The 12,808-nt window shown below is 35.9% G+C and overlaps 1 protein-coding gene across 1 annotated transcript in view; it reads left to right on the top strand.

The window, feature by feature from the left end:
* The first annotated feature begins 3,354 nt into the window (after nt 1-3,354).
* The window catches only part of TDRD3 (tudor domain containing 3), a 70,261-nt gene continuing 60,807 nt past the window's right edge, over nt 3,355-12,808 (top strand). The window contains exons 1-2 of the mRNA XM_009323205.1: nt 3,355-3,436; nt 6,726-6,791. The gene's annotated coding sequence lies outside the window, so the exon portion shown is untranslated. The remainder of the gene's footprint in view (nt 3,437-6,725; nt 6,792-12,808) is intronic.

Below are 12,808 nucleotides of genomic sequence, written 5' to 3' on the forward strand. Positions count from 1 at the left end.
TGCCCAGGTTGGCCCAGCCAATTCATCCACTGTTTGTTCCTCTCCATCTTTCCAGGTCATCCCTGCCAATGAGTTGGCATATGACGATGGTGCGCTCCATACAAACTTCTGCCACATGGGTCATATGCACCTGACTTCATCTGGAACTTTGGATAACTGCTTGTTGTTCAGGTCACCATAAATCATCTCCAGCACAGCTAATTCTCTCAGAAACTGGATACCCTTCTCCATGGCGGTCCGTTTGCCTGGACGATATCTAACACCTTCCTTGAAGGGATACCTTTCCTTCACACTTGACAGGAGTCGCCTCCAGAGGCTGAGGATTCGTGTCCCTTTTCCAATTGCTTTGTCAATGCCCCCTTCCCTGGAAAGGGATCCCAGCTGCTTGGCTTCCCTACCCTCTAATTCCAGGCTACTGGCCCCATTATCCCAGCATCGGAGCTGCCAGGTGACAATGTGCTTGCCTGGATGATGGCTGAAATCTTTTTGCATATCTCGCAGCTCACTTAAGGGTAGGTATTGGGTGGTTACCATCTCATTTATGAGTTCTTCCTCTTCCTCCTTCTCTCCTCGTGATGGCCCTGCTTTTTCATCATCCCTTACTAAAAGAGCTGACTTTCGCTTCCAACATTTCTTCTTGTGTACAGGGGCAACTGATACCAGCGCAGGTTGGTTCTGTGGTTCAGCCGCAATGCCTGTCGCTTTGTTTTCCTTCTCTTCTCCCCGAGGGTGCTGCATAATACCGAGCAGTGTTTGGTAGATACTAGCCAAGGCGCAGCGTGATACCAGCCAGCCAGTACCATTGTGATAGGTTGTGCCTTTTTAGAATAATCGTGGCATTTTTTTTGTTTTGCAAGCATTCTATCACTTCCTCAGGATCCTGTAGTTGTTTGGGAGTGAAGCTCCAGACCATTGGAGGCGAGAACTTCTTTAAGTCCCTGGCCATATTCTCCTACATGCTGTGCCACCCATGACCAGGCGGCCTCGGGTCAGATCTCTGGGTGATTTTTTTTAAATAATTGTTTAACCCTAAATAAGACGTGAAACACATTCAGGAGAATGATAGGAGCATGCTGGCTTGAACATCCCAAGGATACTCAAAATCCTCGAAAGCTGGTGTGACTAGCTTGAACGAGAAAGAGAAGGTGAAAGTACGGGGGAAAGCATCCCCTCCTGTCTTTCCCCTAGATTGGTTCTTCGAGGGGAAAAGGTAAAGGGTGTAATTATTATTAATTTCCGAGAGATGGCGCCCGTGGTACGGAGTTGACAGCAATACCAAATACAGATACCAAATCAGCGTTTTTGCCAGTAATATTATTGTATCATAAGCCGATGTTACACAGTACAGCATAATGTACTGTACTGTGTTCACATTGGGTATGTGAGCATCTACGTGATGGTAGATGCTCACCATCTACCTGACCCACCTCCCAGAAGTGATAAACAGTACCGCAGGGAATACATACTGCAAATGAGGATTTATATAATACAACGATGCGAACAAATAAAACAACATTGTCACCAGCGACTATTAAACTAATATAATGAATGCTTATAAAAAATTTATTTTAACACGTTCTGGTTAGATCTGTTGTTATCTCAACCCTTCATGCCCTACTTTGGGTGCCAAAAAGGACTGTCCTGGTTTAACTCCAATTGGCAACCAAGCACCACACAGCCGCTTGCCCACCTGGTGGGATGGGGGACGGAATCGGAAAAGAACAGTTTAATAATTGAAATAAAGTAATAATAATAATAAATTGTAATGAAAACAACGAGAGAGAGAGGAACAAAACCCAGGAAAAACAAGTGATGCAACTGCTCACCACCCGCCGACCGACACCCAGCCAGTCCCTGAGCAGCGATCGCTGCCCCCCAGCCAACTCCCCCCAGTTTATGTACTGAGCATGACGTCACATGGTATGGAATATCCCTTTGGCCAGTTTGGGTCAGCTGTCCTGGCTGTGCCCCCTCCCAGCTTCTTGTGTACCTCCTCGCTTGCAGAGTATTGGAGGCTAAAAAGTCCTTAATTTAGTATAAACATTGCTTAATTACAACTAAAACATCAGTGTGTTATCACATTATTTTCATCCTAAATCCAAAACACAGCACTGTACTGGCTACTAGGATGAAAATCAACTCTATCCCAGCCAAAACCAGGACACTGAAGCACTCAGGAATATTTATTTTTAATATTTCTTAATGTATATTAAGCTTTCTTTCTTAAATCATTCTTTTATTCTTTGGGGAATGGTGATTTCTTGGTAGGTAGTTATTTTGATGTTATTTGGGCAAGTGCTGTGTTTCAGACTGAGTATCTAGCAAATATCAGTTATTGAATGATTGTTGTGATCTATTTAAATAAAATGAAGAGCTGTGCAGAGAGGGCAGATTGCCAGCTACATAAAAATGAAAACTGGGGCTTCAAATAGGACATATTAGGCAAAATAAATAAAAAATGTCACAATTTCTGACCATTCAAGTTAAAATTATATATATATTTTTTTTAAAGTGTTCTTGGAGGTTAGAATAGGTCAGCCCGAATGAATTGATTAGCTGAATCCATTTAAAACTTACTTAGTTTTCAGATGACCAAATTTATTGTATGCTCACAGAATTTTTGCAGAAAGATACTGATCCTGGACCACCACCATGAGGGTCACAAATGCCATTTCCAAATGTGACTGTGGGGGAGATTTTCTATTCCTATTTAAACTTTTTTCACCATATTTGACTATTGTTACACTGTAATGTGCGTCATCATATCAGTTTCTTTGTAGCCCAGGCAAGCAAGAATACATTTTATAGGATGGCAGTGTTATGTGCCCCAGCCCTTGAGGGCTTAACCATACGGTCTTGGTCTTTAGAAACAATTGTCGTTGTCTTGTGTGTGGGATGGGATTTTTTTTTTAATTTGTTTTGTTTTCTTTTTTCCTTGCAAGTGCATGAGTGAAAGTATGCCACTTATATCAAGTAAAGCCCAAATGGTTGATATTAAAATCAGGTTCCTATAATTTGGGGGAGTGGACATGATGAGCGTAGTGTTACTCTGTTGGACATAATCGGGATGATGGCTGTTGTTACTTTGTAAGTAGAGCTGCTTGCTTTTTTTTTTGTTTCTGCTTCTGGTTTTGGGTTGGATTTTTTTGTTTTTGAAATTATGGAAGAAGTCGTCTCTTACTCAGTCTGATCTCAGTGTAAGGAAACTGATTACATCAAGTATTTTTTGAATCTATGCTTCACCAGCACAAAAGATACAAACTGAAGACAATAATTGTATTTCCAGAAAAAATGTTTGCCTAATAGATACATCATGTGATATTCTAATATTTTTTTTTTCCCCTTTAACAGGTATCTTTCAGATGAAGGAATTGAAGCTTGCATAAGTTCCTCTGAAAAAGTTAATACAAATGACATTATCCTAGTTGCCCTTAATGTAAGTTATGATGGTGAAAACTTTTTTCTAACAAATTATGCTAAAAATGATATATCTAATGGCTCAAGTGTAGGTTTGTGTGGCTAATTAAGTGTACCGTTGTCTGTGTGATTTACGTAAAGGACAGAGTACCTGTCTCTCTCCTTGCGTGTATGAGTTGTGAATTTTATTTGGAAATAATAGCTATTCCAAACTGTGAAACCTGGAGGAGAAGAATGAATATAATTTGCAGTAGGAAAGTATTTTTATCTTTATGATATGTAAATCTAAAGTCAAAGTACAAGCAGTAATAAAATCAGAAGTGCTGGGTATGAAATTGTAGTACTAAGTATTAGTTTGTTGGGATGAATAAAACACCCTTACTTAGTTTGACTTCTGGACTTGATACTCCTTAAAGCATATTCAAACTAATGGTGAATTTTACTGTGACCTGTACATATTTATGTAACTACAAACATTTTTTTGATAGAAAAGATTTTTGTAGAAATCTGGATTAGCAATTGTTATTCCTGCCAACAAATAAAAATATACAAGATAGAGAAAGAGCTTGGAAGCAATAAACCTTAATACTTTTAAGGACTCAAGAAAAGTGTGCATGTGAATTCCTTTTCTTCAGAATTCTAGTATATACTTTGTTGGTAGACATTAGTAAGTCTGCTCCCTTTTAGTAACAATGAAAAGAGGGCAACTACTTAATCCATGTATTTATTACTTACTTTTAATTTACCAAAATCATGAGGGAGAGTTTTGAGAATTTTACATTTTCTTTGTTTAAAACTTCTCAGTCATCCATACTCAGAAGTTTTAAAGCTTGTATGCACTGTATGTGGATTTATGTAAACTTTGTCCTTTGTAATAACTATATGTAGTTCCAAGGGGAAAAACAATGTAGTAGAGCGCTTAAGAGAAAAGTCTTCTTTCTTAATGAAATTGTGAATGAGAACTGTTAGGGATTATTTTGTCCATCTTTGAGATTCAACCACTGTTGGTTTCAGATGATACTCTGAAAAGAGTATCCCCTTTGCTTCTTTCATTATTCTTTGAAGCATGTGTTTGATCACTCATATGTATGCATGCACCAATTCATGTAATGAATTTTAAAAGAAGTAAAGCAAAATTATAATGCAGAAATGCAAAGAATGTAATACAAAACATGCAGAGGGTAAGCATTTGGTTTCTGGACTGTAGTAGCATGCCTATATATATCCGAGAATGCATTACTGCTTTATAAAAAAACAAATAAAATACTTCCAAGTTGCTGGGTATTACCCTGCATGTAATTATATGCTGGAACAAGTACTAACATAATCATTTGTGCATGTATGTGTTGTATTTCTGGTTTGTTTGATAGGTAATAAAAATAAAATAAACCGGAAATGTTATGCAAGTACTCTGAAGCCAGTTTTAATTGCTTACAAATATTTTTGTCATTAAGTCAGTTGTTTTGATGCCCAGAAGATTAAAATGTCTGTTGGATAAGTAGGGAATAGCAGTGTGGCTTGAATGACAGGATAACATTGAATTTAGATTCCACTTCCTACAAATTCTTTCCTTGACTGCTAGAGACACGTTTCAGGCAGAAGAAACCCAAGAAGTCAACTGACCTTTTTTTGTGTGTGTGTGAATTGCTTAAATAAGTATGAAATAGAGATAAATGTACCTTCAGTCCTTCAAATGTTTTTATTTTGTATAAGATCTTGCAAAGAGTTTGTAAAAGTTGTGTCCCCTTCCTGCTGCTGTAATTGCAAAGCACCTTGCTGGAGACATGTCAATTATATGGCTATGGAACACGCGGGAACAGTTTATAGGAGCCTGTGTGCTATTCAGAGATAAATAACTGACAGATGATAGATCAGTTCCCTCAGGTGGGCTCAGACTAAAAACCTAATGTGCTTTCTTATCACTATCTATGGCTATCTTGTGCAACAGAAAGTGGGTTGAGCATTTATCCACTCTATAGATACTCGGAGTAAATACACTAAAAGAGCATCCCTACAATTAGTTTTCTATTTGTAGGGTACCAATGTTTCTCGCTGAAAAACAGAATAAACCACTTGTTTACCATGTTTTAGACACTAAAATACAGTGCTGCTCAGTTCTAGATTAGGATGCCGGAACAATAGTCCACTGGCATATATTAATGGCAAGTTAGTGTACAAGTTCTACTAGTAATTACATTTAGCCCTTCTTCTTTTGGAAGTGTATATGATCGTAATAAATAAGGAGGGTTTTCAGCTTCAGTGCAGTAATCTGCGCCAGCATGTTCTGTTTAAAACAGGCTTATTTCAAGCAATAGAGTTTAGAAAACACAGGTGTTCTAGGCTGCACTGCTGTGCTTCATTTTTTTTCTTAACACATGTAAATGCACTAAAAACCTAATGACTAAAGTTTAATTAGTTTTTATTCCATTTCCTGTTTTCACATGCTGCACCTTTTAGCCATTCAGTGCTTAAGGCTGCACTGCTGTGCTTCATTTTTTTTTTTTAACACATGTAAATGCACTAAAAAGCTAATGTGTAAAGTTTAATTAGTTTTTATTCCATTTTCTGTTTTCACATGCTGCACCTTTTAGCCATTCAGTGCATCCTTTTGTCACACATCACCCTGATTGATATGCTTGTCCAAACAGTGTTAGGTGAGGAAGGTGCTTTTGTGGAGATTTGTTCCTTTGATCATATGAATTCTTTAATTTAATATTGTCAGTGGCTATGTCGCACAGTTTGCTGAATAATGTCATGCAGCTGTCCACCTTGCTTCCAAAAAGTAAGTAATCAGACAAGTAATCAGACACACAAAAAGCATTTAATGGAAATACGATGTAAGCTTTTACTTGTCCACCTCGCTTCCAAAAAGTAAGTAATCAGACATTTAAGTTAAAAAGCATTTAATGGAAATACGATGTAAGCTTTTACTCCAGGTATAATTGCAAAAATCATCCCAACCTTTTATGAAGGATTTGTGCATGTAAATGCACATAACAAAAGAGTTATGTCTTATAGTTAAACATCACTTAGTAATTTCGTTTCACCTATTAAAAGCATTTTAATAATCTTTGAAAATGTGCTTAAAACAAGAATATAATTTAAAAAGCAAAAGGATTTATTTTGCAAACTCTTTCAGTTGTTGAATTTTTTTCATCGTATGCAGTTAGAGGGTTTTTTTTTTTATAGTCTATAAATAGTTAACATTATGGAAGAAATACCCTTCTTTTTCCTATTTTATGATGATAATTTTTTTTGAAACAGGATATTTTAAGTTAATATTCTTTTGTCTTCTGTATAAATTTCAGACAGATTTAAGAACGATTGGCAAGAAATTCCTCCCCAGTGACATCAATGGTGGAAAGGTGGAAAAGGTAGACAATATTTTTACTTCACTTTTTCTGTGTTCTGTGATTTCTGTGTGATGACAGCGTTCTATGGGGCATTAGTCTGGTTTTGTCATTATTTCACATACAAAAGAAACCAATATTTGAGTATATTGTAGGATAAATATATGAACATATTCGTTTTCCCACTAGCCTTCATAAAGAGAAGACTCTTTCTTTTTTATTTCTCAACTTTGAGATGCTTAAATAAATGTGAACAATCCTAGCAACTTAATTTATCACTCGAAAGTCATTTAACCTGTTTGATCTTGACGTGGTATCAGAAGTTCATTTTTTTTCCCCTCCTTTATTCTTGTGAGGGCAACAAAGCAGGTTAGGAATAAAGCAAAGCAGCTGTATGATTATGATATGTAGTGATACATCTTGATGCTGTATTACTTGACTTACTGATACACATGATTATAGCTATACACTTTATGTAATTTTCCTATGACTGTATCCTATAGGTTGTGTGGATAAACCATGTTAGATGGTATAACACTTTATATACTGCAGAATAGTATTATACTCGAAATTTGGATGTGCTAGATTTTTAACATATGTTGTATGTTTAAATAAAAATTAAATTTGGCCCTTTCAGTACACCCTTCCTGTTTTCTTCCTTACATGCAGTCAAGAGAGTGGATAAATGAAAGAATTTTATTTTAAACCCAGTAGTAGTTCTCAATTCAAATCGTTATCCCTAACTTCCAAATGCTGACAGTCTATATCACTGAGAAAACATTTCATTATTGTTGAAATTCAAATAGTGATAAATCAAGGTGGGTTTGTTTTAAGAAAGCAGGATTGATGAGAGAGGCTGTTAAGAGCTGTTCGGATTTGTTTTTTCTGGTGATGCTGTTGTCTAAATGGAGTCATGACTGTTGTAAACACTGGCTTCTACAAGAACAGCAGCAGGGAACATTATTGTCAGATATGAAAAGCCCACCTGAGAGAGAGTGTATTGCAGGATCATAGCTTTTAGCCAGGCAGCAGTCTGTGCATGCAACATATTACCTATTAATAAAACTTTTAAAGAAAGTTAGTTTAACTTTATTTCTTATTATGTGGAGCTATGTTTTTTGCAGGTATTACTTTAAAAAAATAAATAAATCTGATTGCTTACCTGTTTAGATTTCTGGGTAACATGCTGTTCAAGATACTTCAGTGCTTAAATAATTTTTTACCACCTAAAAGAATTTTATTTAGCTGCTTCTTATATCTATGATTTTAATATTTTTCTTCGTCTTCATTATCCTGTTTTTGAAATAGGGAAAACAAGCAAAATAAATGCTTTTTATGGCATCTGTTTTTGTGCTGTTAATTTCTCAGTTGCTTAATTGGAGTATTACTGAATTTTTCATTTCAGATCATGTAGTATTCACAAGGTCCATATGTATTTGGTAAAATGTAATTTGCCAGAGTATTAAGGTTGTATGTGTGGTAATGCTTGCCTTATTTAGTTTTGCTGTTGAAACATGATTTCAGTTCTAAGTGACTTTAATTGTACTGGTCTTTCAGAGTTTTGTTGCATTATGGTAGGATTTCTTCACAGGTAGTTGTTCAGTTTTCATTCATCACTTGAGAATGTACCTAGTAAGTTGTCCATTTCCTTTAGAGAGAATGTTTTCTAAATTTCTGTTGTCATTATGTAGTTCAAGTGGTCAATTAAAGGTAAAAGTGTCATTAATTTCCTCAAAGCTTTGATGGATGTTATATGTGAGAATCTACTTACATGCTTTAAAATGTTTGCTTCTAGTTTAGCTGCTCAAGTCACCACTTGGGTTTTTCATGTTTCTCAGCTCAAACTAGAGAAGGTGCAATTGTGCCATTTGTTTCCACAAAATACAAAGCCTCAGCACAAAAACGAGGGATGTGTGCTTGAAAACTGTGGTGGTTAGTGCTTTGAAATACCTGTGAGATAACAGCTACCCTTTCATGGGAAAAACCTTCTGCACCTATACACACACAAATGCATCTATATTTTGTAAAACTGAACATCTCAGAAAATGAAAAGGTGGAAAAGGTGAAAAAAATCTAGTTTAATTTTCTAGGATCCCTATTACACTGAGGGGAGAGCAGCAAGTTTATGTTCTGCTTTGTGTTACTGTGTGTCCTTTTGAGGGTTCTCATTTTTGTTACTGGCAGTACAAAACACTATATATGTAGGATTCTGAATAAAAAAAAAGGAACTGTTACTGAAGGGACCTTGATAAGTTTCTGCATGGGATTGTCGTACAGTTGATGGAGATGGAGGACAGCATAATAGGATTGAATGCTGCAGGAATCCAGTCCAATCCAAACTTTCTTTTCGAAAGTTTGTTTGATTCAAGGTATTTATTTCCCAGATTGTCAGATAGTTGAGAGACATCAGTGCCTACAGACTCCTTCCATTTTTAATGGTTAAAGAGTGAAAATGCCAGAGGAAAAGGGTATTTTTTTCTCTTGGGTAATGACTCCTGACAACAGCAGCAGCAATTTTGAGAAGCTGGAGGAAACAGGCAGGACAGAAGAAAACTATGGCCCCTAATGGTCTTTGTTAAAGACAAATGTTTGTTTAACAAATGGTGTTTGTTAAATCCTAGGGACTTACATACTTCTATCAATATTGTTAAGAAGCCAGGATTTTTTAGATATGAGCTTCTAGTAAAATTTAGTTTGGTCTTACTTTAATCAACTGTCTTTTATTTGGATCACAGATCTTAGAAAATTATTGTAAAAAAACCCCAAAACAAAACAAAACAAACACCTGCAAAGAGTTTGCTGGAGGATGGTAATCCTCCAGATTTTAAAAAGAAGTAATGATTGCATAGAAAAAGTCTGTGTTTGAGGACGACTCCTATTTATAGTTTTTAGCCCAGACTATTAGATAGTGTACTGAATCTTTGCCTTCTTAACTGTAGTGTTTCCTTTTTTTTGAGTAACACAAAGCAAATCTGACTACTTAATAAGTGCTGCTATTTAGCTTGCAATGTATAGAATATTTTATGTTACAGAACTATGTGTTTATAAAGGAGAATATTTGCTTTCTGCAAGTAAAGGGTATTGTTGGGACAGGAGTGACTTCTTAATATAATTTCTCAGTAGGAAGTAGTCATTTGTGGTTCAGAAATGCTTCAGGAAACAATAGAAATTATATGCTACTATTGTTCCTCTCATCCAAGAGTAGGATCAGTATTATTTATCTGTATATTGAGAACATACGACGTATTTCCATCTTGCATAAAAAATAACTTTATTTTGTAGTATTAGTGTAATAGGCAAATACTTGTGTAAAAGCTGGCATAGAGTCCTAGTGTGAAACAACATGGGTATTTGACCATTATAGGTGGTTATCAACTTGAGTCATTAACACACAGAAATGTTTTATTCACTCATTTATATCTGTGTTTTGTATGGATTTAAAAAAAAAATGAATATTACCAGCATTAACCACAAGATGGCCACATTTGCATAGGATTTGAAAAAGCTGAACCCTCCCATTTCCATCTAGATGACTATATACCATAAATACATGTTAAGTATTTTTAATGCAGTAAAAATGCGAAGATGACTATAAAGTTATAATGTATAATTTAGTGATGTTATGTTTAAGGCATAACTGGTTTTCTTTTGAGTATTTATGTTTCATTACAATGGAAACTTTCATTCCAGAAGAAGCATTCACAAAGGATTTAATTTCTGAGCTCAGAGAGATGCTTAGTGAGTACTGACAGATTGATGGTACGCACTTAAAACATAAGTTGCCAGTGATCTTAATTCCTGTTTAAGGTTACTCATATGCTTCCCAATTTCTGTCTCATTACTATAATACAACTAACTGTGCTTTGTTGTCTGTGTCTCTTTCATTATGGATTTTGGTTTCCTACAGGCTGCTGCTTTTTTTTTTTTGGGGTGTGTGTTTGTATTTTTTTTTAAAAGGGATGATCAGATTTGCTGTTCCAGTTACAACTGATCTGCATTTAAAAAAAACCCAAAACCTCCAGTCTTGAGGTGCTCGTCTTTACTTTCCAGCGAGAGATTGCTACATCAGATCTCCTGATGTAACTGTGTTTGAAACTGCATTTGTCAAAAATTATCCTACGTATTTTTAGTTACTTGTTTTTTTCCAGTTGAGATGATTTTGACAAGATTATTCGTGCAGTAATGCTGACAGATTGAACTGAGTCGTAGTCTTTTTAGAAATAGCTGGCAGCCTTAGGTAAGCTGTGGGCCTTGAGCTCTTCACCTTGATCAGCATTTTGGTTGTGTTCTTAGCTCCTAGTGCCTATTTCAGGAGCTCTTAAAAAGGCATGCTTACTTCCATATTTTTGAGAAAAAGTATATAGTGTTAGATATAATAAGCTAAATCTTTGTGAGAAGCTGACTAGTTTTTTGTTTCAGACCAATTTGAGCGTGTCAAAGCAATGCCTCTAGGAAGGCAGTGCAATAACAGTCTTGAAAAGGGTAGAATATAGTCTAGTGAAGAGTAGAATATAGTGTAGTCGCTATATTGCAAAACTTGTTGAAAAGTATTAGCCCAGCTATTGGACATTGTTTGAAATTTTATGTCTAACTTAGGGATCTGAAGAAATTGATTTATCAGAACATTATTTTCTACCTTGATCACATTGGCAAGTATGCTTCTAGGTATTTTGTCACCCTAGCTGTATCTGGAGCATCTCCTCTCATTCTAAGGAGGGCAGTAGTGGTTTAATCCCTGTTTATTATCAGTAATATCTTAATTGGCAGACATTGAGGCAGGTGTAAGAACTGTTTGAAGAGCACTGATACAAAATAGTTTTACTGACTTTCAGGATTTGCTGGAAAGGCTATTGATTTGTTGTAGATAGAGGTGGTATTTTCAACTTGATCAGTTAGTCCCTTCCAGTCAGTGTGTGTAGTTGATATTTCAGATTTTTTTTTTCTGAACGTGATATGATGTAAGTACTTAGGTTCATTTCTTCATATTGAAGAAGCCTATAAGCTAACTACACGAGTGAATGATGTTTTAACTAATTTAAACTATGTCCAGAAAGAAATGAGTATATTCTATCATATGATAGTGTGTGTATTTGTTTACTTTGTTTTTTGTTTGTTTTTTATTTGTTTTTTTCTTTCCAAGAGTCATGTGTGTTCTTGAATTAGCACTGATAGGTTTTGTGGATAAAGAGGAAGGAGTGGGATGTGGTATGTCTCAATGACTTTTTATTAAACTTCCATTTCCAGTCATTCCTCTTATGCCTCTTTCTGCTGTTTCAAATTTCAGATTCTGACTTACCCAGTAGTTTTCCCATACATGAATGTAAAACCTACAGTATGAATATTATAATGGTGTTATATAGTATAAGATATTATTATTGTTATATTTTTCACCTTGAAAAAGTAGGCAGAGCATTAATTATGGGATTAATGATGGATAAAACTAGTCTTCATTCCTCAACTCATTTAGGCTATGTTCTGTACTCTTAACTTATTTGCATCCTTTAGACTCTAATCACTGAAAGCTGTTTGTACTACTACTATGGCACATAAAATACAATTTTTTTATTTTTCTACTTGTTTCTCTTCTTTTAGTTGTTTTTTTTTTTTTTTTTATTAAAGTCATTTGAACCACTCTTCATAGCATTCCAGCCTTAATGTGTGTGCGGTTGCTTGTCCAGTTTGTAAATGCTTCTGGAGAGAGCAAGCTACAACTGTACTATTTGGAACTTAAGAATGAAGGCATTACCTAAATAATATGGGATTGTATACAAGAAAACAGTCACAGGATCACAGAGTGGTTGAAGTTGGAAGGGACCTGATGAGGTCATCTGGTCCAACGCCCCTGCTCAATCAGGGCCATCTCGAGCCAGGTGCCCAGGACCATGTCCAGATGGCTTTTCAGTGTCTTCTAAGATGGAGACTCTACAGCCTCCCTGGGCAGCCTGTTCTAGTGCTCTATCAACCTCACAGTAAAAAAGTGTTTTCTGATGTTCAGATGGAGCCTCCCATGTTTCACTTTGTGCCCATTGTCATTCTCCAGG

Source organism: Pygoscelis adeliae, unplaced genomic scaffold, assembly GCF_000699105.1.
Source record: "Pygoscelis adeliae isolate BGI_AS28 unplaced genomic scaffold, ASM69910v1 Scaffold134, whole genome shotgun sequence".
NCBI classification, from domain to species: domain Eukaryota; kingdom Metazoa; phylum Chordata; class Aves; order Sphenisciformes; family Spheniscidae; genus Pygoscelis; species Pygoscelis adeliae.